This window comes from Hemiscyllium ocellatum, chromosome 12, assembly GCF_020745735.1.
Source record: "Hemiscyllium ocellatum isolate sHemOce1 chromosome 12, sHemOce1.pat.X.cur, whole genome shotgun sequence".
NCBI classification, from domain to species: domain Eukaryota; kingdom Metazoa; phylum Chordata; class Chondrichthyes; order Orectolobiformes; family Hemiscylliidae; genus Hemiscyllium; species Hemiscyllium ocellatum.
In genome coordinates, this window is record NC_083412.1 from 101,527,192 (window position 1) to 101,554,892 (window position 27,701).

Consider the following 27,701-nt stretch of genomic DNA (forward strand, 5'->3'; position numbering starts at 1 on the left):
GTGGTGGTGATAGGAGATTTTAATTTTCCCAACATTGACTGGAATACACTTAGTGCCAGAGATCTGGATGAGCCATAATTTGTAAGGAGTATTCAAGAAATTTTTTCTAGAGGAGTTTGTCAATAGCCCGACAAGGGAAGGGGCCATACTGGACCTGGTACTGGGGAACAAGCCAGGCCAGGTGGTAGAAGTTACAGTGAGGGATTTCTTTGGGAACAGTGACCACAATTCTGTAAGTTTTAGAATACTCTTAGACAAAAATGAGAGTGGTCCTAAGGGAAGAGTAGTAAACTGGGCCAAGGTTAATTATATCAAAATTCGGCAGGAGCTGGGAATTTTGGGGAATTGGGGGCAGCTATTTGAAGGGAAGTCCACATTTGGTATGTGGGAGGCTTTCGAAGATAGATTGAAGATAATGCAGGATAGGCATGTCCCATTGAAGCTGAAAATGTGTTGCTGGTTAAAGCACAGCAGGTTAGGCAGCATCCAAGGAACAGGAAATTCGACGTTTCGGGCCAGAGCCCTTCATCAGGAATGAGGAGAGGGTGCCAGGCAGGCTGAGATAAAAGGTAGGGAGGAGGGACTTGGGGGAGGGGCGATGGAGATGTGATAGGTGGAAGGAGGTCAAGGTGAGGGTAATAGGCCGGAGTGGGGTGGGGGCGGAGAGGTCAGGAAGAGGATTGCAGGTTAGGAAGGCGGTGCTGAGTTCAAGGGAATCGACTGAGACAAGGTGGGGGGAGGGGAAATGAGGAAACTGGAGAAATCTGAGTTCATCCCTTGTGGCTGGAGGGTTCCCAGGCGGAAGTCCCATTGAAGGCAAAGAATAGGAAGGGCAAGATTCATGAACCTTGGATGACAGGAGAAATTGTGCAACTAGCCAAGAGGAAAAGGAAAGCATACATAAGATTCGGGCAGCTAGAACAGAGCAGGCCATGGAGGAATGTCAGAAGAGTAGGACCAATCTTAAACGAGGAATTAAGCAGGCTAAAAGGGGTCATGAAATAACTTTAGCAAGCAGAATTAGGGAGAATCCCAAGGCCTTTTATCATATAAAAGAAGCAAGAGGGTAACTAGAGAAAGGATATGCTCACTCAAGGATAAGAAAGGAAGGTTGTGCATCAAACCTGAGAAAATGGGTGAGATTCTCAATGACCACTTTGCATCAATCGATGAAGTAGACATGACCGGCCGAATGTGTGTCCACAAGCAAAATAACCATCCCGAACATACTCCCTCCTACAAGCATCGAGTATTGGTGATCAGTGTATAATTCTGCCTACTATAGGGACTTTACTATGACACAGTTAAAAACACACAACACCAGGTCATAGTCCAACAAGTTTAATTGGAAGCACACTAGCTTTCGGAGCGACGCTCCTTCATCAGGTGATAATGGAGGGCTCGATCGTAACACAGAATTTATGGCAAAAATTTGCAGTGTGATGTAACTGAAATTATACATTGAAAAATTGATTGTCTGTTAAGCCTTTCACCTGTTGGAATACAGTAATAATTTCACTTCTTTCATGTGTAAATCACAAAACCCTTTGCATTCTCGGGTTAGCTGTTAACAATGGGTGATAGCTAGACAATATGTTGAAGGTGTTAGCCCCCCAGGTTCTCTGTCTATGACCTGATGTTTAGAGGCTTAACAGACAATCAATTTTTCAATGTATAATTTCAGTTACATCACACTGCAAATTTTTGCTATAAATTCTGTGTTACGATCGAGCCCTCCACTATCACCTGATGAAGGAGCGTCGCTCCGAAAGCTAGTGTGCTTCCAATTAAACCTGTTGGACTATAACCTGGTGTTGTGTGATTTTTAACTTTGTACACCCCAGTCCAACACTGGCATCTCCAAATCAGGATTACTATGACAGGTGATTGATAACCCAAAACACTGGGTCACAACTGAAGCAGAGGATATATAAACAAGGATTTGGAAATCAGTAAAAAAAAAGTTGGGCAGTGAACTGCAATGAATCAGTGCTCCCCAGTAGGAAGAGAGAGATAAGCTGTTTACATCGGACTGATGTGAAATTGCACAAGCCAATTCCTTCGCAAACCTGTCATGGGAGAGGGACCAGCAGCAGGGTCAATACAAGCCTGTCGCAGTTGGACAGTCTTGACTAAACCAGTGTCCCGAAGCTCAAGGCTAACCACAAGTTTTAATTAGTGATCCCCCACCTGCAGTAACACACCCCACCATTGCATCCTTACAGTTTAAGTAAAGATCAAGAGAAAACAAACAAAAATGCCAGAGTGCATTGGTAAGCAACAGGAAGATTAGTTCCTTAAATTGAAGAATTGTCACAGACATATTCAGCAAATTGCTCTATAATGAGATAGTGGCTGATTATCCAGTACACTATCAGCTACAACACAACAAGGATTCATCATTCTTTACGACTCAGTACTGGAGCTCATGACTTGGAGGGTATCATGGTGTGTTCATGCTTCAGTCCAGAGAGGTCAGCACTGAATGGTGAACAGTTCAAGAGGAAAGCGTGAGGGAGGGCCACACTGCCCGAAGGACACAGTTGAAGGAGTGCTGACCTTTGGGTGCTCAGACTTCCGGATTTTTACCCAATGCCTAGTCTGTCCTGTCAGGGGATTTACTTGGAGAAAAATTGGGGCACTGTCCCGATCAATATCTACACTAACACAAACATCACAAAAACAAAACACAAAACTTAGATTTTCAAATGGACATGCTGGTGATGGTGATGTGGTTTGGTGAAATTAGTAATGAACAAAGTTCAAGGCAGAGAAGTATGAGGTGAGATGTTTGCGGTATGGATACAGAGAGATTAGATTAGACTAGACTCCCTACAGTGTGAAAACAGGCTCTTGGGTCCAACCAGTCCACACCGACCCTCCAAAGAGTAACCCACCCAGACTCATTTCCCTCTGGCTAATGTACCTAACATTGTGGGCAATTTAGCATGGCCATTCACCTGACCTGCACGTATTTGGACTGTGGGACGAAACTGGAGCACCCAGAAGAAACCCACACAGACACGGGGAGAATGTGCAAATTCCATACAGACAGTTGCTCGAAGGTAGAATCGAACCCAGGTTGCTGGTGCTGTGAGGCAGCAGTGCTATCCACTGAGTCACCGTGCTGCCCCGTAGAGTATGAGAAAAGGTGCAACTTTAAATGGGGTAGAACACAGCAAAATGGGTGCACATGGGCAAGTGTTATTAAAGGTAGCAGGACAGTGAAGAGCACAGTTAACAAAGCACAGAGTTTTGAGGCTATATTAATAATGAAATAAAGTATCAAAACAGAGTTATGTTAAGCCTGTATAAAATACATTAAGCTTTAGCTGGAGTATTTTATACACTTCAGGAAGAATGGAAAAGGATTAGAGTGAGTGCAGAAGTGGTTTAAAAGAATGGTTCCACAGATAAGGAACTTCAGTTATCAGTACAGATTGGAGAAATTGGAATGTACTGTCTGAGAGTGTGGTGGAGGTAGGCTCGCTCCAACAGTTAGGGTCTTTTGATTTGATTTACTGTTGTTACATGTACCTAAGTACAGTGAAAAGTTTTGTTTTGCCAGCAGTACAGCGAGATCATAAAGAACAAGGAAATACAGATCATAGGGTGCTTAGACAGGGCAAGGCGTACAAGGTTACACTGCACAGGAGGTGCACAAATGAAATCAATGTGAGATTTGAAGTTAAAGGGGTCCATTCAACAGTCTAACAGCAGGGAAGAAACTGTTCTCAAATCTGTTGGTACATGTTCAAGCTTCTGTCTCTTCTGCCTGATGGAAGAATTTGGAAGAGATTATAACCGGGGTGGGAGGAGTCTTTGATGATGTCTGCTGCCATTCACAACAATGGAGCCCATGGATGGGAGGTTGGCTGCTGTGACAGTCTGGGCTGTGCGCACCCCCTTCTATAGTTCCTTATGGTCCTGGGCAGAGCAGTTGCTGTACCAGGCCGTTATGCACCCAGATAGAATGCTCTCTATGGTGCATCTGTAAAAGTTGGGGAGGGTCCTTATGGACATGCCAAATTTCCTAAGGCTCCTGAGGAAGAGGTGTGGTTGTGCCTACTTCACTGTTACATCTATGTGGGAAGTTCAGGAGGTATTGGTGGTGATCGTCACTCCTAAAAACTTGACACTGTTGACCCTCTCCACCTCAGCTCCATTGAGGTAGATAGGGGCATGTCCTCCTCCTTTCCTCCTGAAGTCAATGATTAGCTTTTTAGTTTTGCTGATTCTGAGAGAGATTGTTATGTCTGCACCACATCACCAAGCACTCGGTCTCCTTCCTGTATTCTGACTCATCATTGTTTGACATCCAACCCACTATGGTGATGTCATCAGCAAACTTGTAGGTGGTGTTCGTTTGGAATTTGGCTGCATAGTCGTGGGTCTACAGGGAATTCAGTACATCCTCGCGGGTGCCTGTGTTGACAATTATCGTGGAGGAGGTGCTGTTGTACATCTTCACTGATTGTAGTCAGTGGGTCAGGAAGCTGAGGATCCAGTTACAGAGGGTGGAGCCGAGCCCAAGGTAGCAGTGTTTTGAGATTGATCTGGAAGGGATATGATATTGAAGACGGAGCTGTAGTTGATGAGTAGGAGCCTGATGTAGGTGTCTTTATTATCCAGATGCTCCAGGGATGAATACAGGGCCACGGAAGTTGCACCTACTGTGGATCTGTTATGTTGGTCGGCAAACTGCAGGGGATCGAGGGAGGCTGCAGCTGATGTGGGCCATGACCAGCCTCTCAAAGCACTTCATCATGATCATAGAGGTCAGAGTCATTGGGGGTAGTCATTGAAGCACATTGCATGTGCTTTCTTTGGTACTGGGATGATGGTGGTCTTCTTGAAGCAGGTGGGGACTTCAGATTGTAGCAACAAAAGGTCGAAGATCTCAGCAAATACTCCCACAGCTGGTCAGCACAGGATCTAACTGCACAGCCGGGGGACTCCGTCTGGGTCAGTCGCTGGGTCTGGAATGTACTGCTAGACTGGAGGGGAAGCCAGGTTCACTTAAGGATTTCAAGAAGAAATGGAATATTATCCAAAGAGGAAAAAATGCACAGGGCTAAGGAGGAGATGGTACAAAGTGTCAGGAGTAGGTGAGTTGCTTTTCAGAGAGAAAGCACAGAGAGAATTATAGAGAGACTCCACCTGAGCAGTGACCAGTCTGAGAATGTGAAGTTAAGCCAGAAAACTTTAAAATTGTTGAAAATTTAACTGTCAATACCTCAATATCACAACTCTATTTCTGGGATTATATTGTCTGCAATGTGACCACTGCACTTCCAGCACCAAAAAAGCAACCACTCTTCAAAAAGCAGTCTTAGTCACAACTATGTTTAAGATATCCTGAGTCCATGTAAGGTAGATAGGAAATGCAAGTTCCTTCTAGCTCGACTTGCACAGAATCTATTGAGAGCATTATCAGAAATACTGTATTCATGAGCCACTTACCCTCACTGCCAACACTTCACAGTCAGAGAGACTCTAAGGCTACTGCTCTCCTGCTGACAATGTCCTTAATCTCAGGTTCTCAGCATTCCTTACCATTCACCTGACCAGCCCAGAGCCCATTCCCATTCCCAAGCACGGACAATAGACAATAGGTGCAGGAGTAGGCCATTCTGCCCTTCGAGCCTGCACCACCATTCAATATGATCATGGCTGATCATCCTTAATCAGTATCCTGTTCCTGCCTTATCTCCATAACCCTTGATCCCACTATCCTTGAGAGCTCTATCCAATTCTTTCTTAAATGAATCCAGAGACTGGGCCTCCACTGCCCTCTGGGGCAGAGCATTCCACACAGCCACCACTCTCTGGGTGAAGAAGTTTCTCCTCATCTCAGTCCTAAATGGTCTACCCCGTATTTTTAAGCTGTGTCCTCTGGTTCGGCACTCACCCATCAGCGGAAACACGTTTCCTGCTGCCAGAGTGTCCAATCCTTTCATAATCTTATACGTCTCAATCAGATCCCCCCCTCAGTCTTCTAAACTCAAGGGTATACAAGCCCAATCGCTCCAGTCTGTCAGCGTAAGGTAGTCCTGTCATTCCAGGAATTGACCTCATGAACCTACGCTGCACTCCCTCAATAGCCAAAATGTCTTTCCTCAAACTTGGAGACCAGAACTGCACACAATACTCCAGGTGTGGTCTCACCTGGGCCCTGTACAGCTGCAGAAGAATCTCTTTGCTTCTACACTCAATCCCTCTTGTTATGAAGGCCAGCATGCTATTAGCCTTCTTCACTATCTGCTGTACCTGCATGCTTACCTTCATTGACTGGTGTACAAGAACACCCAGATCTCTCTGTACTGCCCCTTTATCTAAATTGATTCAATTTAGGTAGTAATCTGCCTTCCTGTTCTTGCCACCAAATGGATAACCACACATTTATCCACATTAAACTGCATCTGCCATGCATCTGCCCACTCACCTAACCTGTCCAGGTCACCCTGTAATCTCCTAACATCCTCCTCACATTTCACCCTGCCACCCAGCTTAGTATCATCAGCAAATTTGCTAATGTTATTACTAATACCATCTTCTATATCATTAACATATATTGTAAAAAGCTGCGGTCCCAGCACGGATTCCTGCGGTACTCCACTGGTCACTGCCTGCCATTCCGAAATGGAGCTGTTTATCACTACTCTTTGTTTCCTATCAGCCAACCAACTTTCAATCCAAGTTAGTACCTTGACCCACACACTACAGAACAAAACAGAAATCCAACGAGGCTCCTCTTGCATTCAACAAGGTCAGGTTGATCTTAACGCGCTGTCAAGTCATTTCAAATTCTTCAAAAGCCCAGAGAATATCAGCCAGTCAGACCCACCACTCCCAACCCCAAGGAGTACACAGCAATGAGACTAGGGAATAAATTAGAAAACAGCAAAACAGATAACATCATAACAAGAAAAGCACTAGCACCTGAAGTAGTAGTGAGGCTCTGAAAGCTTGTGATTTCAAATAAACCTGTTGGACTATAACCTGGTGTCGTGCGATTTTTGATAATGAGGAGGAACAGGAATATGTAGCACGCTTCCTTCAGCCTGTTCATTCATTTAAGGCCATGAGGTATGCACATGGGGTTGTAGAACAGTCCAGGATTCTCGTGATCATCACCATGACTAATCCTAGCTTGTATTTACCTAGTAGAATTTAAACTTTCCAGCTGCAATGGTGGGATTTAAAGCTAGCTCCAGGTTGTTCATCTAAGCCTCCGGATTAGACAACTTTTATGATACTGTACACCTTGAATTGTTTCAACAAGAGATGTTTGCACAAGTGCCAGGCAATGATCATCTCCAAGCAGCTTAGAACTAATGGCACCAACAGCACTGACTACATCACAATTAATATCCTGGAGCTAACCATATAAAAGGCAGTTACAGTTATAACACTGAAAAGACATTTGGATAAGGACAAGAAGAAGAAATGTTTGCAGGGACATGGGCCAAGTGCAGGCAGGTGGATTTGTTGAGTTTGGGGTTATAGCCAATGTGTCTCGGTAGGACTGAAGGGTCTGTTTCCAAGTCGTATGATACTATAGCTCTATAACTATTTCTATTCCTTTTTCTCACCTATAGTCACCTTGTCTCTTTTTGGCTTTGTACAGCAGCATGAAAGTTGCCTAATCCAGAGGCTTAGATGAACAACCCGGAGTTAACTTGAATTCCGACCATTGCAGCCAGGAAGTTTCAATTCTGTTGGCTTTCACCACTTCCTACGGTAGTTAGTTCCATATTCTATTGCTCAGAAATTTCCCCTGTTTCAAAAGTGAAACTATTTCAGGCTACAAGAGCAGGTCAGAGGCTCGGAACTCACCTCCTGACTCCCCAAGCATGTCCACAAGGTATGCATCAGGAGTGTGATGGAATACCCCCACTCGCCTGGATGGGTCCGCTCCAGCAAAATTCTAGAAGCTTGACACCATCCAGAACAAAGCAGCCCGATTGATTGGCACCACATCCACAAGCATCCGCTCCCTCCACCATCAACACTCAGTAGCAGCAGTGTGTACTCTCCATAAGATACACTGCAGAAATTCACCAAGCTTTGGAGGAATATAGGGAATGTACAACCAATCTGAAACGAGGAATGAAGAGGGCTAAAAGAGGTCATGAGATATCTTTAGCAAAAAGGGTTAAGGAAAAGGAACAAGAGGGTAACTAGGGAAAGGGTTGGCCCAATCAAGGGTAAAGGAGGAAAGATATGCATGGAGTCAGAGAAAATGGGTGAGATTCCTAATGAGTATTTTGAATTGGTATTCACCAAGGAGATGGACATGGTGGATGTTGTGGTTAGGGATAGATCTTTGATTACTCTAGGTCAAGTCAGCATAAGGAGGGAGGAAGTGTTAGGTATTCTAAAAGATGGACAAGTCCCCAGGACCAGATGGGATCTATCCCAGGTTACTGAGGGAAGCGAAAGAGGAAATAGCTGGGGCTTTAACAGATATCTTTGCAGCATCCTTGAACATGGGTAAGGTCCCAGAGGACTGGAGAATTGCTATTGTTGACCCCTTGTTTAAGGAGGGTAGCAGGGATAATCTAATTTCAGACCTATGAACCTGACGCCAGTGGTAGGGAAACTACTGGAGAAGATTCGAAGGGATAGGATGTATATTCATGTGGAAGAAAATGGGCTTATCAGCGATAGCAGAGTTTTGGGCAGGGAAGGTCATGCCTTGCAAACCTAATAGAATTCTTTGACAAGGTGACCAAGTTGATTGATGGAGGAAGAGATGCAGATGTCATATACATAGACTTTAGGAATGTATTTGATAAGGTTCCCCATGGAAGGCTGATGAAGACGCCTTCCACATATATCTCCCCTAAACTTTTTCCCTCTGACTTTGAGCTCCTGAGCCTTAGTAGTTCCTCTGCTCTGTGAGAATGTTTCTTGCTGTTCACCCTGTCTACACCTCTTGTCATTTTGTAGACCCTCAAATAATTTGCACGAAGGTGTAGGTTGCCTCATTAGCAAGTTTGCAGGTGACACTAAGTAATAGATAGTAAAAGGGTGTGTCAGAGAATACAGCAGAATATAGAGAGATTGGAGAGTTGGGCAGAGAAATGGCAGATGGAGTTCAATCCAGATAAATGTGAGGTGATGCATTTTGGAAGATGTATTCAAGAGCAAACTATTCAGTAAATGGAAGAGTCTTGGAGAAAGTTAATGTACAGAGAGATCTGGATGTTCAAATCTATTGTTCCCTTAAGGTGGCAATGCAGGTCATTAGGGTGGTCAAGGAGGCATACGGCATGCTTCCCTTCATCGGATGGGGTACGGAGTACAAGAGTTGGCAGGTCATGTTCCAGTTGTATAAGACTTTGGTTTGGCCCCATTTTTAATACTGCGTACAGTTCTGGTTGCCACATTACCAGAAGGATGTGAATGCTTTGGAGAGGGTGCAGAGGTGGTTCACCAGGATGTTTCCTGGTAAGGACAATGCTAGCTATGAGGAGAGGTTGAGTAGATTAGGATTATTTTCATGCGAAAGGAGGAAGTTGAGGGCCTACAAAATGACAAGAGGTGTAGACAGGGTGAACAGCAAGAAACATTCTCACAGAGCAGAGGAACTACTAAGGCTCAGGAGCTCAAAGTCAGAGGGAACAAGTTTAGGGGAGATATATGTGGAAAGCTCTTCACGCAGAGGCTGGCGGGTGCCAGGAACGCGTTGCCAGCAGAGGTGATGGGGCAGGCACGGTAGCATCATTTAAGGTGTATCTAGACAGATACATAAAAGGGCACAGAGCAGAGGGACACAGATCCTGAGAAAATAGGCGGCAGGTTTAGACAGAGGATCTGGATCGGTGCAGACTTAGTGGGCCAAAGATCCTGTTCCTGCACTGTAATGTTCTTTGTTCACCAAAGATCCTCAGACAGCACCTTCCAAACCCATGACCACTTCCATCTATCAGGGCAAGAGCAATATATAGCTGGGAACACCAAACCCTGAGAGTTTCCCTCCAAGCCACTCACCATCCTGACTTGGAAATATACAGTTGGTTCTACTATAATGTGCGTTTCTTCAACACAAATTGCCTTAACGCGATTGAAAAACTTAGACTGTTATTTGCAGAATGCGAACTTTCCTTCCCTGGATTGATGATAATACTATTCCGGATCCATCAGTTAAATGGCGCAGTTTGTGTGATTTTCTTATAACAGGAGACTGCGTGAGAACGGAACTGTCGTGTTATCCCAGAACCGACTGAATCATCTTTTCTTCAGTGTTGCCAAGTCAAAGTCCTAGAATTCCCTCCCTAAGGGCACTGTAGATCCATCCACATGAGATGGACCACAGAGGTTCAAGGAAGCAGCTCACCATCACCTTCTCAAGGGGGAAGTTTGGGATGGCTAATAATTGCTGGCCCAACCAGGAACACACATTCTGTGAATTAATATTTTTTTAAAATGTAAGGATGTAGGTGCAGTGGAAGCAGTCAGGAAAGTGTTGGCCAGACCAATGTCTGGACTGAGGGGTTGCCCTGTGAGGAAAGACTGTACAGGCCTGGCTCATTCCCACTGATGTTTATAAGAGCAGGAGGCAATTTGTTTGAATTGTACAAGATCGTGCGGAGTCTCGACAGTGTAGATAGGGGTATTATTTACAAACCAGGGCTGCATACCTGAAACAGGGATTAGGTGATTTTTTTTTGCTTCCTCTTGAACGGAGTGTCTTTGGAACTCTCTTCCTGAGGTGGTGGAGGAAAGGGAGCCTTGGAATATTTTTGAGTGATTCTTAATAAGCAAAGGGAGTGTAAGGTTAGCTGTAGTAACAGAGCAGCCATGATCTTATTGAATAGCAGAGTAGGCTCGAAGGGCCGAATGGGCTACTCCATGTTTGGATGTACGTTCATATATAAGATGAAAATCAATAAAACACAGGAATGAGTGACTGGGAGCAAACAGACTGTGCTGAGATATGAATACCACACTCATCTCTTCCTTTTCCATTCCCCTGACAACTGTCGCTCTCACTTAGCAGAATCTTGTGTCCAGTACTGGTGTTCTGGAGGTGGTGTTCCAACCTCCTCCTCAGATTTGGGAAGGTCAGATTTTAACTGGTGCAGAGTCTTCTCACCATTAGCCACTCTGATGGAGCTATCATTGCAGTTGTATGAAGGGTGGTCCTATAATCAAATAGGAACTGGAACAGTGCAGTATCTCGTGAGCTGTGGGCTGTTTGTTTAAGCCTGTCTTCAAAATTTGGACTGAATGGTATGGAGATGTCCTTATATGTCCAATACCATTCGACTTTAGGAAATATTCAACATCCCAGCTTGTAAACATTTCCAGGGGGGTTCTTGTGTGATATTAAAGAGTTAACTTGATCTGCTGACCTGTAGGAAATTGGAGGTCCCAAGGCTAGGATGGATTGCCTCTGACATACAGATAAATGGTAAGAAATTTACATTATCCTCTCCTAGTATTCAGGGCCATTTACAAGACCATCTCCTTGCCATTCAAAAGCCTATTTACATGGCCATCCCCTATTCAGAGATTAATAAGAACATTACAGTTGGAATTGGACTACTCCCTGCAGTTAAAAAAAACATACAATACACACCAGATCTGGCCATTAAAAGAGCATTCACATTACATTGTTTCTGGAGATGGTGTGGTCACTGTATCGTGCCTTGAGAGGCATGTAACTGTGAGGGAGTGACTGGGGGTTGTCTTGTGAGCATTACTGACTGTGATGCAAAGATTTTGTATAAAGGAAGGATTGTTTTCTTTGTTCAGAGAGAGCTTCCCTGGACACACCTCACATACATGGTTTCTACAGTGCTTGTATTGTACTGTGCTTAATAAAATGTTGCTTGTTCACAGAAGTTGGTGTGTTGCAGTTGCATCAAGTGCATAAGAACCTCAGGAAAAAAGAATTTAACACTTGCACTGCAAAAGATGCATGTTTTTTTTCCATCACTGTTTCCTTGCACCTCCAGCCACTTTGAGTGGGCTTCCACAATGGCTAAGAATATTGCGCGCATGAAAGGACCTACACAGTTGATGTGTAACTGAGTTCAGGGTTTACCCAGCCATTCCCACAAATGTGGGGAAGTTGCTGGCTATATTTTTCTACTTTTGGCACTCTGAGCACTCCCTCACCAACTCAGCAATGTCTGCATCTGATTCTTGGCAATCAGACATAAAACTTAGTCATACAGCACGGAAACAGATCCTTCAGACCAATCAGTTTATACCAACCTTGGTCCCCAAACTAAACTATACCCCTCCAAACCTTTCCTATTCATGTGCTATTCATTTATGCTCCACTGTTTTGAATAGTCCCAGCCTAGGGAAAAGACCTTTGCTATTCACCTTAACTACATCCCTCAATTTTATAAACCTCTCTAAGGACATCCCTCAACCTCCCATACTCCAGCGAAAAAAAAGTCCGAGATTATCCAGCGAATTTTTATGTCTCAAACTGTCCATTCTTAGCAATATTTTGGTAAATCTTTCTGAACCTTCTCCAGTTTGACAATCTCCTTCCTGTAACAGGATGACCAGAACTGCTCTCAGTACTCCAGAAGAGGCCTCACCAACATCCTGTACAACTTCAATATGACATCCCAACTGCTATACTGAAAGTCCTGAGCAATGAAGGCAAATGTGCTAAACACCTTAACTTCTCACCAACATCTTTATTTTGGAAACCCATCGATGACCCTGGTGGTTTTCAGCCAGTACCTGGTGACCACTTTTGCTCAGGATAATCACTCTTGCTCCCCATAATAATATGCCAACCCCAACAGTGATTTGGTCTCTCTGGGTCCAAAAGGTTTCAATTCTATTTGAGATGGTCCGGTGGATCCCCTCCCCATGACCACCAGCTGTTTCAGTTTTGCCAGGACCAGATCTTTCAGCATTCAAAGTCTGATATTATCAGCTGTAACTGAAAGTGTGTCCAAACAATTTAAAACCCTTATGGACGCTTCCAGTGCTGGCACTGCCGGTGGTGTATCTGCGTGCACCAGGCGGTTCAATGCATCCGCATTTGCCACTTGGTCTCCCGGACAGTGCTCCGATTTGTAATCACTCAGTATTAGTTTCAGGTCAAATACAGCAATGGGCTCTATGGGCAGCACTGTAGACCTAACAAGAGGTTCGTGGTCCATTATTAGGATAAGTTTAAGTCTGTAAAGGTATAGGAGGAACAATCTAACTTGAAATCTGACTGTGAAGCCTTCCTTTTCTATCTGGGAGTATTTACGCTCTGTATTAGCCAAAGTCCTGCATACATACACCATTGGGCAATCCCCTCTACTGGGCTATTTCTGAGATAATACTACCTGATGCCAAATGGGGAGGCATTGAATGTCATTACTAGATCTGGCCTGGGCTCACAGTGTGCCAACATTTCACAGGATATTAACTGTTTCTTCACTTCCTGAAAGTTATGGTGTGGCTATGCAAACATTTCCAAGGCTGACTCTTTAAGGGTTGACGCAAAAGTGCCAGGATGGAGGCCAGTTAATTATGATCTTTCTGTAATAATTTACCAACCCAAGGAATGGCCTAAACTCCAATACAGAGCTGTGGACCAGGACAGCTTTGATTGCCCTCACTTTATTTTCCAACAGATGTAACCCAGTCTTGTCCACTCTGTAGCTCAAGGAGATCACTTGGAATGCCTGGAACACAGGTGGACACCAACCTGAGAGAAATGTTGAAAGACTATGTCCAAGTGCTCCTTATTGGTCTTCCTTGTTATTAACGAGCCATCTGGATAAATGGGTACCTCATGTGGACCTTGCAAAATATTCTCCTGAAAAATTGCACAGGCTGACGATACCCCATGTGGCAAGAGTGTATTAGTACAAACCCTTCTGGCTCATGTCTAGCTTTGTGAAGGACAGCCCCCTTGCCAGCTTTACCTATAAATCCTCAATGAGAAGGATTGCGGATTTATCCAGCTGCAAAAAGTAGTTTATTATTTGTTTAAAATCCCCACAAAGGCTAACTGATCTAGCAGGCTTCACAGTCAGTATGACCAGCGCAGCCCATTCCCCAAACTGGATTGGTTTGATGATTCCATCGCTTTCCAGCTTTCTGTCTCTACTTTTGCCTGTAAGGCAAATGGCACTGGATGGACCTTGCAGAATCATGGGATTGCTTCCTGGTCAACATACAAGATGGCCTGGACCCTTTGATAGTCCCTAGACCTTCCTGAAAATCTTCAGGGTATTGGTTAGAACTTCACTCAGACAGCCATTTTCTAACTAAAAACGTTGAGCCAATTTCACCCCATCAAGCTTGGGCCCAAGCCTTTTACTACAGTCAGTGGGAACTGAACCAGCTGCTTCTGATAAGAGACTGGAACCAAAGTTGTATCCTTAATCTGTAAAGGTTCCCCAGTACAGGTTCTCAGTCTAGACAATATCTTGCTCAAACTTAAGGGTTGGAGTCCAGAGGGAATTTTGTTACAGTTCTGCGATCACTGATATGGCCACATTACACCTGGATGACCATTAAATCAGGCGTTTATTTGATCGGCTCTGATTTGGATGTTGCTAAGCAATTTCACTGTTCCAAGCCAGATATAGGAGGATTTTTCACAGTGTGCACTCTCCTGGCTACTGCTCTTTGAGTTCTCTTACTCAATTTAAGTCGAGTGGAACTGTTTTGCTGTCTTGTGTCTGCATATGGATAGCAACAATAATGGCTTGCAGTCCTGGATCCTGGAGAACATTTTAACCGTTTGGCTGAGGATTGGCTTTGTTTTAGGGTTTTGCTGTGAGCTGACCGAGAGTCCTTCTGTTCAGGATATGTCCTGAGTGAGGCTGTGTAATTGCCTTCACTCAAGTGGTGTTCCCCAAACTCAGTCAGACTGGTGAGGGTGTCCACTTCCATCAGAACACCCTGTACCTCATCTGCTCCACTTGCCACACTTTTCAGTGACAAAGCCAGTTGTAGTGCCTGTTAAAACCCAGTTGGGCTTCAGCTAGGAGGCACTTTTGCATGGCTACATCATTAACCCTACTCTTGTGACAGAGGCCAGTAACCCCTCAACATACACCCTTAATTTACACATGGAGAGCCCTTGACACTGATCCAGCTCCCTCACAGCCTGTTCTTAAACTGAACAAGATGTCTGACATGTCTGTTTATATCTGTCAGCCAGGGCTCCCTGATTGGGACTGTTAGTCTGGCCCAATCAGGGAACTCATACATTATGAAATCCACCTGGCTGATCTCATTACATTCACTGCACGTACTTTCTGGATGATATGAAGTTAAATATAGTGGGTGCCCAAAGAGACCTGGGGGCTCAGGAGCATAGATCTTTGAAATGTCACAAACAGGTACAGATAATAATCGACGAAGCTAATGGAATGCTGCCCTTTATATCCAGAAGACTGGAGTACAAGGATGTGGAAGTTATGCTGCAGCTATACAAAAGCCAGGTTAGACCCCACTGGGAACAAAGGGTAGATCTGGGCACCACACTTTAGGAAGGATACACTGGCCTTGAAAGTAGGACAAGGTAGGTTAACCAGAATAATACCTGGACTTCAGGGGTTAGGTTATGAGGAGAGATTATATAAATTAGGTCTGTTTTCTCTCAAACTTAGAAGGTACAGGGTGATCTGATCAAAGTCTTCATGATATTAACAGGAATAAAACAGGGTAGAGAAAGATCAAGTATTTCCACTGGTTGGGGATTCTAGAACTAGGGGTATAGCTGCAGTAGTCAGGCCAGACCATTCAGGAGGGAAGTTAGGAATTACGTCCACACACAAAGGGTCAGAGAGGTTTGGAGCTCTCTTCCACAATGTATCCTTTTTTCCAAAGCGCAAGACCTTGCATTTGCTCACGTTGAGTTTTGTCAGCCATTTCCTGGACCACTCTCCTAAACTGTAAATCTTACTGCAGCCTCCCCACCCCCTCAGTACTACCAGTCTGTCGGTCTAACTTCGTATCATTGGCAAATTTCGCCAGAATGCCCCAGTCCCTTCATCGACAGATCACTGAAGGTGGCAGCACAGGTAGGTAAGGTCGTAAAAAAGGCGGGCATTCTTGCCCTCGTTAGAAGGGGCACCAAATGTAAGGATTGACAAGTTATGTTGTAGCTGTACAGAACTTTAGCTCAACCATACTTGGAACATTGTTCTGGACACCACACTGGCAGAAGGATGTGGATGTCATGGACAGGGTACAGAAAAGGTTCACCAGGATATTGCCTGGCATGGAGGATTTTAGTTATGAAGGAAGATTGGATAAATTGGGCTTGTTTTCGCTGGAAGACAGGAGGTTGAAGGGTGATCTAATACCAGTTTATAAGATTGTGAATGACCATGAATAGAGTGAAAAGTACAAGGCTTTTTCCCAAGGCGGAGGGATCAATCCCAAGGAGACGCGGATTCAATGCGCAGGAAGAAAGTTTAAAAGAAATGTATGAGGTGCGTTTTTCACACAAAGGGTGATGAGTGCCTGGAGTGCGTTCCAGAGGTGGTGGTGGTGGAAGCAGACACAATAGCAGCATTCATGAAGCACCTGGATGGATATATGAACAGGAAGGGAATAGAGGGATACGGATCCTGTAAGGGAAGGCTGTTTTAGTATGGAAGGGCAAAATGTGCAGGCTAGGAGGGCCGAAGGGCCTGTTCCTCTGCTGTACTGTTCTTTGTTCTTTAAACACCTCAAGATCCCACTGTTCCTCTGAGCTTCCTTGTGTTCTGCCATTCACAGTAATACACTGTTTCTATATTACTTCTTTATCTACACTAAACTTCATTTGCTACTGAAATCATCCAGTCCCCAAGTTTTCTCTCTGTATTTTGTGTTCTTCTATGTTAGCTATGCTCCCCAAATTGGTGTCAATCGCTCAACTTTATACTTAGTTAGATTTATAAAACAGATTTTGTTAATTTAAATGATGTAAACCAGTTGGTTTAACACAGATCCTTGTGGAAGAGTTTATTTTGCATTCTCTCGAGGCTGTCAATGTCACTGGCTGGGCCAGCATCTATTACCAATCTCGAACTGCCCTTGGACAGAGTATCTTGTTTGACCATTTCAGTTAAGATTCCTGAAGCACATTTGTGAATCCCATGGATTTTTACAACAGTCAATGATAGTTTAGTCATTGCCCACCATTTTAAAGACTAGCTTTGAATTCCAGGCTTGTTAAATGAATTTAAATTGACCCATGTGCCCACAGCATTAGCTTGCATCTCTGGATGACTAGCCCAGTGGCAACGCCACTTGTCCTATTTTCTTCAATCACTGCTCTTCTTGGAGTTTAGTCATTTTGCAATCACTTCAGTACCTCTCCTAACAACTTTGTGTGCTACATTATTGAGGACTTAATGACATCCACCGTGTTTTCTCTTTTGTTCATTTTGTGAACTTTTCTATAAGGTTATTAAGCAGAACCTAGCTTTTGAGAATCCTGATATTTTAAATGATATTGTGTGTCTTTCTCCCCTCTCAGTACAGGTTACAGAATTGTTTCTATCACTGACATTAAGCTGACTGGTCTACATTTCCTAAGTCTTACCCAATCTCCTCTTATCCTTTCCTTGCTATAGGGTAAACAATCCCAGCTTCTCCAGTCTCCCCATTATTTTGTAGTATTTACCACAACAACATTGCATTTGCAGCAATTCATCTTTTGAATAAGTTAACAATCCTGTACATTTTTCTTTAAGTACTTTCTCAACTTGCCCTGACACATTTTGGGCCCTCTTTCAAATTGTACCTTTCGTTTTGCCTCTCCTTCAATTGTTCAGCTTTTAGCACACTCTATGCCATTGCTAATGCTCCACACTGTTCTGAGGTAAAGGAATCTGTTACATCTCTGGTCATTTCACCAGTGTAGCTACGCCTTCTGAAACACTTCCATTATACTGCATTTCTGGGCTTTCTATCATCTGCAGATTTTGAACATTTTACCCTACATTATCGATCTGAAGTTGACTGTGCAAGTCAAAAGAAGAAACACTCCAGAAATCAGAGCCTGGACTACTTCCAAAGACAACTGCTTACCACCAACCACTCTACAGAGTTAACATTTCAGGTTGAAGACAATATATTACAAGTCATCGAGTCTGTCTGTTACATTAAGAATTCGGAAAAGTTATTCAAATAACTTTTGCCTTTAACAAAATCAATGCTGATTTTCATTTGTCAACTCATTTCATTCCAAACACCAATCAACTGAGCGCCAGACTGGACACATCAGCTGTAAAACATGCAAACGCAAAAACACACACAGCTCAAGAAACCAGCAATGCTGATGGTGAGCTGGTTACCAAGCAACATTGCACTCCAGAGTGACAGGACTGTGGAAGGATGCAAGTCAAACAAAACATGACTGCATCCTCAGGGAGACACGAGATGAATATTATATCCTCAGAGGTCATACTTACAGAAAGCTCCGTGAATGTTTGCAATTGCTGATCCACAATGATCTCAAAGAACAGCACAGCAGCGTAGAGAGGCTAAACTGCCTCCTCTTGTTTCAGGAACAGTGCATTAGACTAGTTAAACATCCAGAGGAAAACCACACAAGCCACTGAACTCAGACCAGGAAAGGCAGTACACCCACTCACTCCCAGAGAGACCTCTGAACAAACTATAACATTCTGTGTGATAACCCAAAGTTTACACCAAGAGCACAATAAAACCCACAACTGCAGGAAACAAAGCGACAGCTGCCTGAGAATGACAGCGCTAATATAGCTGACCTCTTACACATATTTGAAAAGCACGTGTTCTCTTGTGGCAAGTGGGCAATCTAATTTTAATATATGCACTGAGTTCAAAGTCCCACTTGCAAGTGAGTGCATAACCCCTACACAAACACGGTGGCTCAGTGGTTAGCACTGCTGCCTCACAGCACCAAGAGCCAAGATTCAATTCCAGCCTCGGGTCTCTGTGTGGAGTTTGCACATTCGCCCCGTATCAGAGTTTCCTCTGGTGCTCTGGTTTGCTCCCACAGTCCAGAGATGGCTAATCCACGTAACATGTACATGTTAAACTTCCCAGTGTCCAGGGATGTGTAGGTTAGGTGGGTTAGCCATGGGAAATGTGGGGTTACAGATATAACATAGGGGGTAGGTCTGGGTGGGATACTCTCAGGGTCGGTAAAGACTCAACTGGCCAAATGGTCAGCTTCCACACTGTAGGGATTCTATGATTCTGACTGAGTGCACCCAGTCAGTTGTCCTGTCCCACTACAGTATGTATGTGCTCATGGTACAAGGCCTAGATAAAGGCCAATGCATGAACAGAACTCTGAGGGAGGGGGAGCTTACCTAAACAGCTCAAGGTATCTGTAAAAATAAAATCCCCATTGCCACTCACATCACCAAGCAACAAGCATACCAAATAGTGAGGCTGTTCAGACAGTCTGCACACCCTCCTATACTGAGACAGGAGGTAGTAGCTGCAGTAAGTATATACAGGTGTGTGCGCACACACGGCTTTTTGATCTTTAAAAGGACCTTGGATCTGAAATGATGATAGATCGGCAAAGGCTGATGCATAAGGGGACCTGGGTCACCTTGTAAACTAGTTACTGAAACCAAATAGGCAGGTGCAGCAAACTGTCAGGAAGGCAAATAATATGGTGGACTTCATTGCAAGAGGACTTGAGTTCAGCAGTAATGAAGCCTTACAATATCCAGGCAGGGCGTTGGTGAGGTCACCTTGAATACTGTGCAGTTTGGGTCACCTTACTCAAGAGAAGACTAACTTACCATTAAGGGAGCACAGAAAAAGTTCAACAGACTGATTTCTGGGATGGCAGCTGTATCATGTGGGGACAGATTGGGTCAACTGAGCACTTATTGAAAAAAGTGAGAGGGGATCTCACTGAAACATAACATTCTGAGACTGGTGGACAGACAGGGATAATGTTTCCCTGGCAAGGGGCCTATAGAGTAAAAAGTGAGGTCTGCAGATGCTGGAGATCAGAACTGAAAATGTGTTGCTGGTTAAAGCACAGCAGGTTAGGCAGCATCCAAGGAACAGGAAATTCAACGTTTCAGGCCAGAGCCCTTCATCAGGAATGAGGAGAGTGTGTCCAGCAGGCTAAGATAAAAGGTAGGGAGGAGGGACATGGGGGAGGGGCGATGGAGATGTGATAGGTGGAAGGAGGTCAAGGTGAGGGTGATAGGCCGGAGTGGGGTGGGGGCGGAGAGGTCAGGAAGAGGATTGCAGGTTAGGAGGGTGGTGTTGAGTTCAAGGGAATCGACTGAGACAAGGTGGGGGGAGGGGAAATGAGGAAACTGGAGAAATCCGAGTTCATCCCTTGTGGCTGGAGGGTTCCCAGGCGGAAGATGAGGCGCTCCTCCTCCAACCGTCGTGTTGTTATGTTCTGGCGATGGAGGAGTCCAAGGACCTGCATGTAAACCTCCGTATACAGCGTATCATCCGCCGTCATTTCCGCCTACTCCAAACGGACCCCACTACCAGGGATATATTTCCCTCCCCTCCCCTATCAGCGTTCCGCAAAGACCACTCCCTTCGTGACTCCCTTGTCAGGTCCACACCCCCCACCAACCCAACCTCCACTCCCGGCACCTTCGCCTGCGACCGCAGGAAATGCAAAACTTGCGCCCACACCTCCCCCCTTACTTCCCTCCAAGGCCCCAAGGGATCCTTCCATATCCGCCACAAATTCACCTGCACCTCCACACACATCATCTATTGCATCCGCTGCACCCGATGTGGCCTCCTCTATATTGGGGAGACAGGCCGCCTACTTGCGGAACGCTTCAGGGAACACCTCTGGGACACCCGGATGGCTGAACACTTTAACCCTCCCTCCCACTCCATCGAGGACATGCAGGTCCTTGGACTCCTCCATCGCCAGAACATAACACGACGGTTGGAGGAAGAGCGCCTCATCTTCCGCCTGGGAACCCTCCAGCCACAAGGGATGAACTCGGATTTCTCCAGTTTCCTCATTTCCCCTCCCCCCACCTTGTCTCAGTCGGTTCCCTCAACTCAGCACCGCCCTCCAAACCTGCAATCTTCTTCCTGACCTCTCCGCCCCCACCCCACTCCGGCCTATCACCCTCACCTTGACCTCCTTCCACCTATCACATCTCCATCGCCCCTCCCCCAAGTCCCTCCTCCCTACCTTTTATCTTAGCCTGCCTGGCACCCTCTCCTCATTCCTGATGAAGGGCTCTGGCCCGAAACGTCGAATTTTCTGTTCCTTGGATGCTGCCTAACCTGCTGTGCTTTAACCAGCAACACATTTTCAGCAAGGGGCCTATAGAACAAGGGCTCTCACTCTCAAGGTATGAATTTGACCACAGAAAGTGGTGAACCTGTGGAATTCTCAACTGTGGAGGGAAGCCACTGAATAAGGCACAAATAGAATTCTAGAGGCTTAAAGGGGTATGTGAGTGAGGGGGTGAAGAGGAGGGTACTGAGACAGAGGTTCAGCCATGACCATTTGAGTGTACAGCAGGCTCAATGGATTGGACCTATCTGCTCCTGTCCTCCTTTCTGACACTGCTGTGGTTCCAGCTGTTCCCCTCAACTGATTGAGCCACGTCCAGCAGAAATAGACAGCAATCAAGGCAGAGAATACTGGAGAAACTCAGTGGGTCTGGCAGCATCTGTGGGAAGAGAAACTGAGGTCATATTCTGAATCCAGTATGATTCTTCTTCAGAACTGACGGGAACTGGAAACTGACCAAAAGGCAAAGGAAGTGTTCTTGGTAATAGTGTAAAATAAAGATCTAAAACAAGTGTTAATGCTAAGTGTAAACAGCAGAAAAGAGATCAGCTCTCCTGATAGCAAATACGTGCAAACAAGACACTGAGCAGTGGAGCTGTGAGGAGATTTAATCAAAACATTGGGACTTGGCTGGGATTCTGCAGCAGACTGAGGACAGGAATCAGAGCACAACGGAAAGGTGGTGTGTGGAAATGGCAGGGTAGGTAGAAGGTCATTCTAGACTCAAAATGTTAATTGTTACTCTCTCCATGCCATTGCCAGAACTGCTGAGTTTCTCCAGGACTTTGTTTTTATTTTAAGACTTCCAGTTTCCACAATATTTTGGTTTTATTAGACCGGGACTGCAGTTGACCAGATGACGATGAACCATGCTATGCCCTTGTTCAGCAATGTGCCAATTTTTAGCCTTGCCAGATTATCGTGTGGCAGCAATGTAGAGAGAGAGAGACATTAGCCAAGGACAAATATTGACGTGAGTCAGGAAGCATGAAGTCATTCTGATGTCAGGACAAGGTAAGACGAGGGATATGAGCGACAGCAATCTTCATTAACTAAAGGACACGAGCAGACACTGAACATATCACACGAGAAGCTGTGCATTCACACAGTGACTGTATCAATTGTATAACAGTTTTATTTTCTCCAAAGTGATTTAAAAAGGCCATTCGACAACATTAGTCACAGAGCTCACTCACAGAGGGCCACGTTAACCCTGGCCTTTGGACAAAGCATAGACGTGTTGGCATCATTCGACAGTCACCCTCTGGACTTTCATCCATCAGCTGATCACCTCAGCCTGTGATACGAGGATGAAAGGAACAGGGGAGGGTACACAAGTCATGGTAAAACTGACACACCACCTCATATGTACACCACTTCAAATAAATCCCAAACTACAGCTCAGCAGTTGCTGCTGCTCTCAGTCCCATGAGCAACCAACAGAACTGTTTCTTTGAAAAAAAAGGTAAGCATTTTTCACAGACCACAGCCTGCAGAATTTTATCAATAGTAGCTCCTGGATCCACGAGCATCCAATGAAAGATACCTTGGCTAAGGATACTACCAGAGTGAGACTTGTTCACAACCAGTACTGTACCCCAGTGTTATACAGTGATAGACCTGTCCCCACCAGTACTGTACCCCAGTGTTATACAGTGATAGACCTGTCCCCACCAGTCCTGTACCCCAGTGTTATACAGTGATAGACCTGTCCCCACCAGTACTGTACCCCAGTGTTATACACTGACAGGCCTGTCCCCACCAGTACTGTACCCCAGTGTTATACACTGACAGGCCTGTCCCCACCAGTACTGTTCCCCAGTGTTATACAGGGACAGACCTGTCCCCACCAGTACTGTACCCCAGTGTTATACACTGACAGGCCTGTCCCCACCAGTCCTGTACCCCAGTGTTATACAGGGACAGACCTGTCCCCACCAGTACTGTACCCCAGTGTTATACACTGACAGGCCTGTCCCCACCAGTACTGTTCCCCAGTGTTATACAGGGACAGACCTGAGCCCACCAGTACTGTACCCCAGTGTTATACACTGACAGGCCTGTCCCCACCAGTACTGTTCCCCAGTGTTATACAGGGACAGACCTGTCCCCACCAGTACTGTACCCCAGTGTTATACAGTGACAGACCTGTCCCCACCAGTCCTGTACCCCAGTGTTATACAGTGACAGACCTGTCCCCATCAGAACTGTACCCCAGTGTAATACAGCGACAGACATGTCCCCACCAGTACTGTACCGGTACCGGTGTTATACTGACAGACCTGTCTCCATCAGTACTGCACCCCGCTGGTACACAGTGACAGACCTGTCCCCACCAGTACTGTACCCCAGTGTTATACACTGACAGGCCTGTCCCCACCAGTACTGTATCCCAGTGTTATACAGGGACAGACCTGTCCCCACCAGTACTGTACCCCAGTGTTATACACTGACAGGCGTGTCCCCACCAGTACTGTTCCCCAGTGTTATACAGGGACAGACCTGTCCCCACCAGTACTGTACCCCAGTGTTATACAGTGACAGACCTGTCCCCACCAGTCCTGTACCCCAGTGTTATACAGTGACAGACCTGTCCCCATCAGAACTGTACCCCAGTGTAATACAGCGACAGACATGTCCCCACCAGTACTGTACCGGTACCGGTGTTATACTGACAGACCTGTCTCCATCAGTACTGCACCCCGCTGGTACACAGTGACAGACCTGTCCCCACCAGTACTGTACCTCAGTGTTATACAGTGACAGACGTGTCCCCACCAGTACTGTACCCCAGTGTTATACAGGGACAGACGTGTCCCCACCAGTACTGTACCCCAGTGTTATACAGGGACAGACCAGTCCCCACCAGTACTGTACCCAGTGTTACACAGCAACAGAACTGTCCCATAAGACCATAAGTTATAGGAGTAGAACCAGGCCATTCAGTCCATCTAGTCTGCTACACCATTTCATCACACTTGGTGTGTGTCTCAATCCCATTCTCCTGCCTTCTCTCCAACCCTTGATACTCTTCCCAATCAAGAATTTATCTATTTTGGTCTTGAACACACTCAATGACTTAGCCTCCACAGCCCTCTGAGGCAAATGCCCATATTCACCACTTTCTGGCTGAAGAAAGTCTTCATTTAAGTTCTAAAAGGGTCATCTTTTTGCTCAGAGGCTGTGCCTTCGGGTCCTACTCTCTCTTACTAGTGGCAACATCTTCTCTGCGTCTCTCAGTACTCTAAGTTTCAATTAGATTTCCTCATCCTTCTAAACTCCATCAACAGCAGGCACAGAGTCCTCGACTACTCCAATGACAAGCTCATTTTTTCTTGTATCGTTCTTTAAACAAACCCAAATATTGCTGGAAAAGCTCAGCAGCTCTGGCAACATCTATGAAGAGAAATCAGAGTTAATTTTTCAGGTCCTGTGACCTTTCCTATGAACTGAGGAAGGGTCACCAAACCTGAAACGCTAACTCTGATTTCTCTTAGATTCGGAGCCCAAAACTGCTCACAATATTTCAGCTGTGCTCTGACCAATTGTATACAATTATGAGGGATGTGGACAGAGTGAATAGAGAGCAGCCATTTTACTTGGTTGAGGGGTTAATCATGCGAGGGCATTGTTTTGTAGCAAGGGATTCAGAGGGGTTGTGGGAAAAACCTCTCTCACTCGCTGGGGAGGGGGGAGGATATCTGGAATGCACTGTCTTGGATCGTACAGGAGGCCAGAAATCTTACTTTTAAGAAATATTTGAATGAGCATGTCAATTATCATCACATTCAAGGATATGGGACAAGTGCAGGAAATTGGAATTAGCACATTTTTAACAGCAGTTATGTTGGTGTAGAATCAGTGGGTCAAAGGGCCCTTTCTACACTGTATGAATCTCTGCTCTTGTGTTCTACCCCTCTTGAAATGAATACTAACATTGCATTTGCCTTCCTAACCACCAAGTGAACCTGTATGTTAATCTTCAGAGAATCCTGAACTAGACTCTCAAGTCCCTTTCTGTTTTTGACTGCCAAATTCTTTCCCCATTTAGAAAATAGTCTCCCCCTCTATTCTTCCTCCCAGAGAACATAACCTCTCACTTTCCCTCATTGTATTCCAAGTGTCTCACCTACCTTTGTGTCATCTGCAAACTTCGCAACAATGCCCTCAGCTCCTTCATCCAGATCAGACATTGGATCAGCCTTAAGGGTGAATCCACAGAAAGCAACTGGCCTGCATGGAATCCCTGATTGTACACTCAGATTCTGTGTGGACCAGCTGGTGAGAACATTCACAAACATGCAGCATGCTTTAATGTCTACCACCCAGTGGCTCTGAGATCCATAATTATGAAGTGCTTCGAGAGGTTGGTGATGGCTCATATAAACTCCAGCCTCACAGCCTGCCTTGATCCTTTACAATTCGCCTATCGGCACAACAGGTCCAAAGCATACACTATCTCCATGGCCCGACACTCAACCCTGGAACATCTGGATTCCAAGGATGTCTACGTCACCCCTATTTATTGACTACAGCTCCGCCTTCAACACCATAACGCCAAACAAACCCCTCTCTAAACTCCAAGACTGAGGTACCTCCTCCCCTCTATATAACTGGATCCTCGATTTCCTGACTCTTACACCTCAGTCAGTAAGAATAGGCAACAGCACCGCCTCCACAGTAATCCTCAACATGACGACCCACAAGGCTACACCCAGTCACTGCAATACTACTTATACACCCATGACTGTGCGGCCAAATTCAGCCACAACTCCATTTCTAACTTCACTGTCGACACCACTGTTGTAGGTTAGATCTCAAACAATGACAAGACAGAATACACAAGTTAAAAATCACAACAACATCGGGTTATTGTCCAACAGGTTTATACAGAAGCACTAGCTTTCAGAGCTCTGCTCCTTCATCAGGTGATTGTGGAGAATAAGATTGTGCATGTGTGTGTGTGTGTGTGTGTGTGGGCGGGGGGGGGGGGGCGGGGGGGGAGGAGGGGCACGGGGAAGGGTTTATGATGTCTGTGAGAGTGCGTGTGCACGCGCATGACCATAGTGCAATGGTGGTCATCTACAGTGTGACATAAGCCCGAGGTCCCAGTTGAGGCCACCCCTATGGGTACTGAACTTGGCTCTCAGCCTCCGTTCTGCCACTTTGCGTTGTTGCCTGTTCCGAAGTCCACCTTGGAGGACGGTATCCCAAAGGTCCGAGGTCAATGTCCTGGACTGCTAAATGTTCCCTGACTGGGAGGGAACACTCCTGTCTGTTGTTTATTCTGCAGTGTCCATTCATCCGTTGCCAGAGCCTCTGTTTGGTCACGGCAATGTACCATGCCTCAGATCATTCTTGCCTGCAGTGTATGAGATAGACAACGTTGGCTGAGTCGCCTTAGTACCTGCCACATATATGGTGGGAGGTGTCCTCATGGGTAATAGTGGTATCCATGCCCACACTCTGACACGTCTTGCAGCGTCTACTGTGACAGGGTTGTATGGAGTTGTCCGGAAAGCCGGGCACATTGCTACAAACAATGATCTGTTTGAGGTTTGACAGTTGTTTAAAGGCGAGCAGTGGAGGTGTGGGGAAGGTTCTGGCGAGATACTCATCCTCATTGATAATGTGTTGCAGGCTGCGAAGAACATGATGTAGTTTCTCGGCTTCAACACGGTCATTCTAAAAGAGGAGACACTTAACGATCCAGGTCTTTTTCAATATATAATTTCAGTTACATCATAGTGCTCTCTAGAAAGCATCCAATCTGGACGCATCTCGGCAGCGTTTGGCAACTGCTCTTCCAAGACCACCAGAAACTAGAGAATTGGGAACACAGCCCGGTCATTTGTAAACCAGCCTTCCATCCATTGACTCCATATACTTCCCACTGCCTCAGGAAAACAACCAACATAATCAAAGACCCCTCCCACCCTCTTTCATCGAGCAGAAGGTAGAAAAGTTTGAATACATGAAAGTTTCAAGAAATGCTTCGCCCTCGCTGTTATCAGACTTCTCCATTGGGACCTCTCAAATGCTAATGTTGATCTCTCTCTCTCCACCAATTGGCAGCATTGTATCCCGCACATGCGGTCCTAATATGGACCCCTGCAAAATTCCATAAGTTACTGGCTGCCAACCTGAAACTGACCCCTTTATCCCTATGCTCCCTTCTGCCAGTCAGCCAATCCTCTACCCATCCCAGTACCTCACCCCGAACACCATGGGCTCTTGACTTCTTTAGCAGCTCCTGTGCAACACCTTGTCAAAGACCTTTTGGAAATCCAAATACATCACAGCCACTTCCTCCCTTTTGTCTAACTTGCTTGTTACCCCAACTAATTCTAATAGATTTGTCAGGCATCACCTGCCCTTGGTGAAGCTGTGCTGACTCAGCCCTATTTTAACATGCACTTCCAAGTACAGATTTGTTCTGCATTAACGTGAATTCCCTATAACACGATTGACA

General features: G+C 45.5%; 1 protein-coding gene across 8 annotated transcripts in view; it reads right to left on the bottom strand.

The window, feature by feature from the left end:
* Positions 1–27,701, bottom strand: part of LOC132821214 (1-acyl-sn-glycerol-3-phosphate acyltransferase gamma-like) — a 90,315-nt gene that overhangs the window by 38,773 nt on the left and 23,841 nt on the right. The window contains exon 1 of one of the 8 annotated variants that reach the window (XM_060833882.1): positions 18,402–18,479. The exons of the other annotated variants lie outside the window; for them this stretch is intronic. The gene's annotated coding sequence lies outside the window, so the exon portion shown is untranslated. Of the gene's footprint in view, positions 1–18,401; positions 18,480–27,701 lie in introns of those variants that run through there. 8 annotated transcript variants of the gene reach the window in all.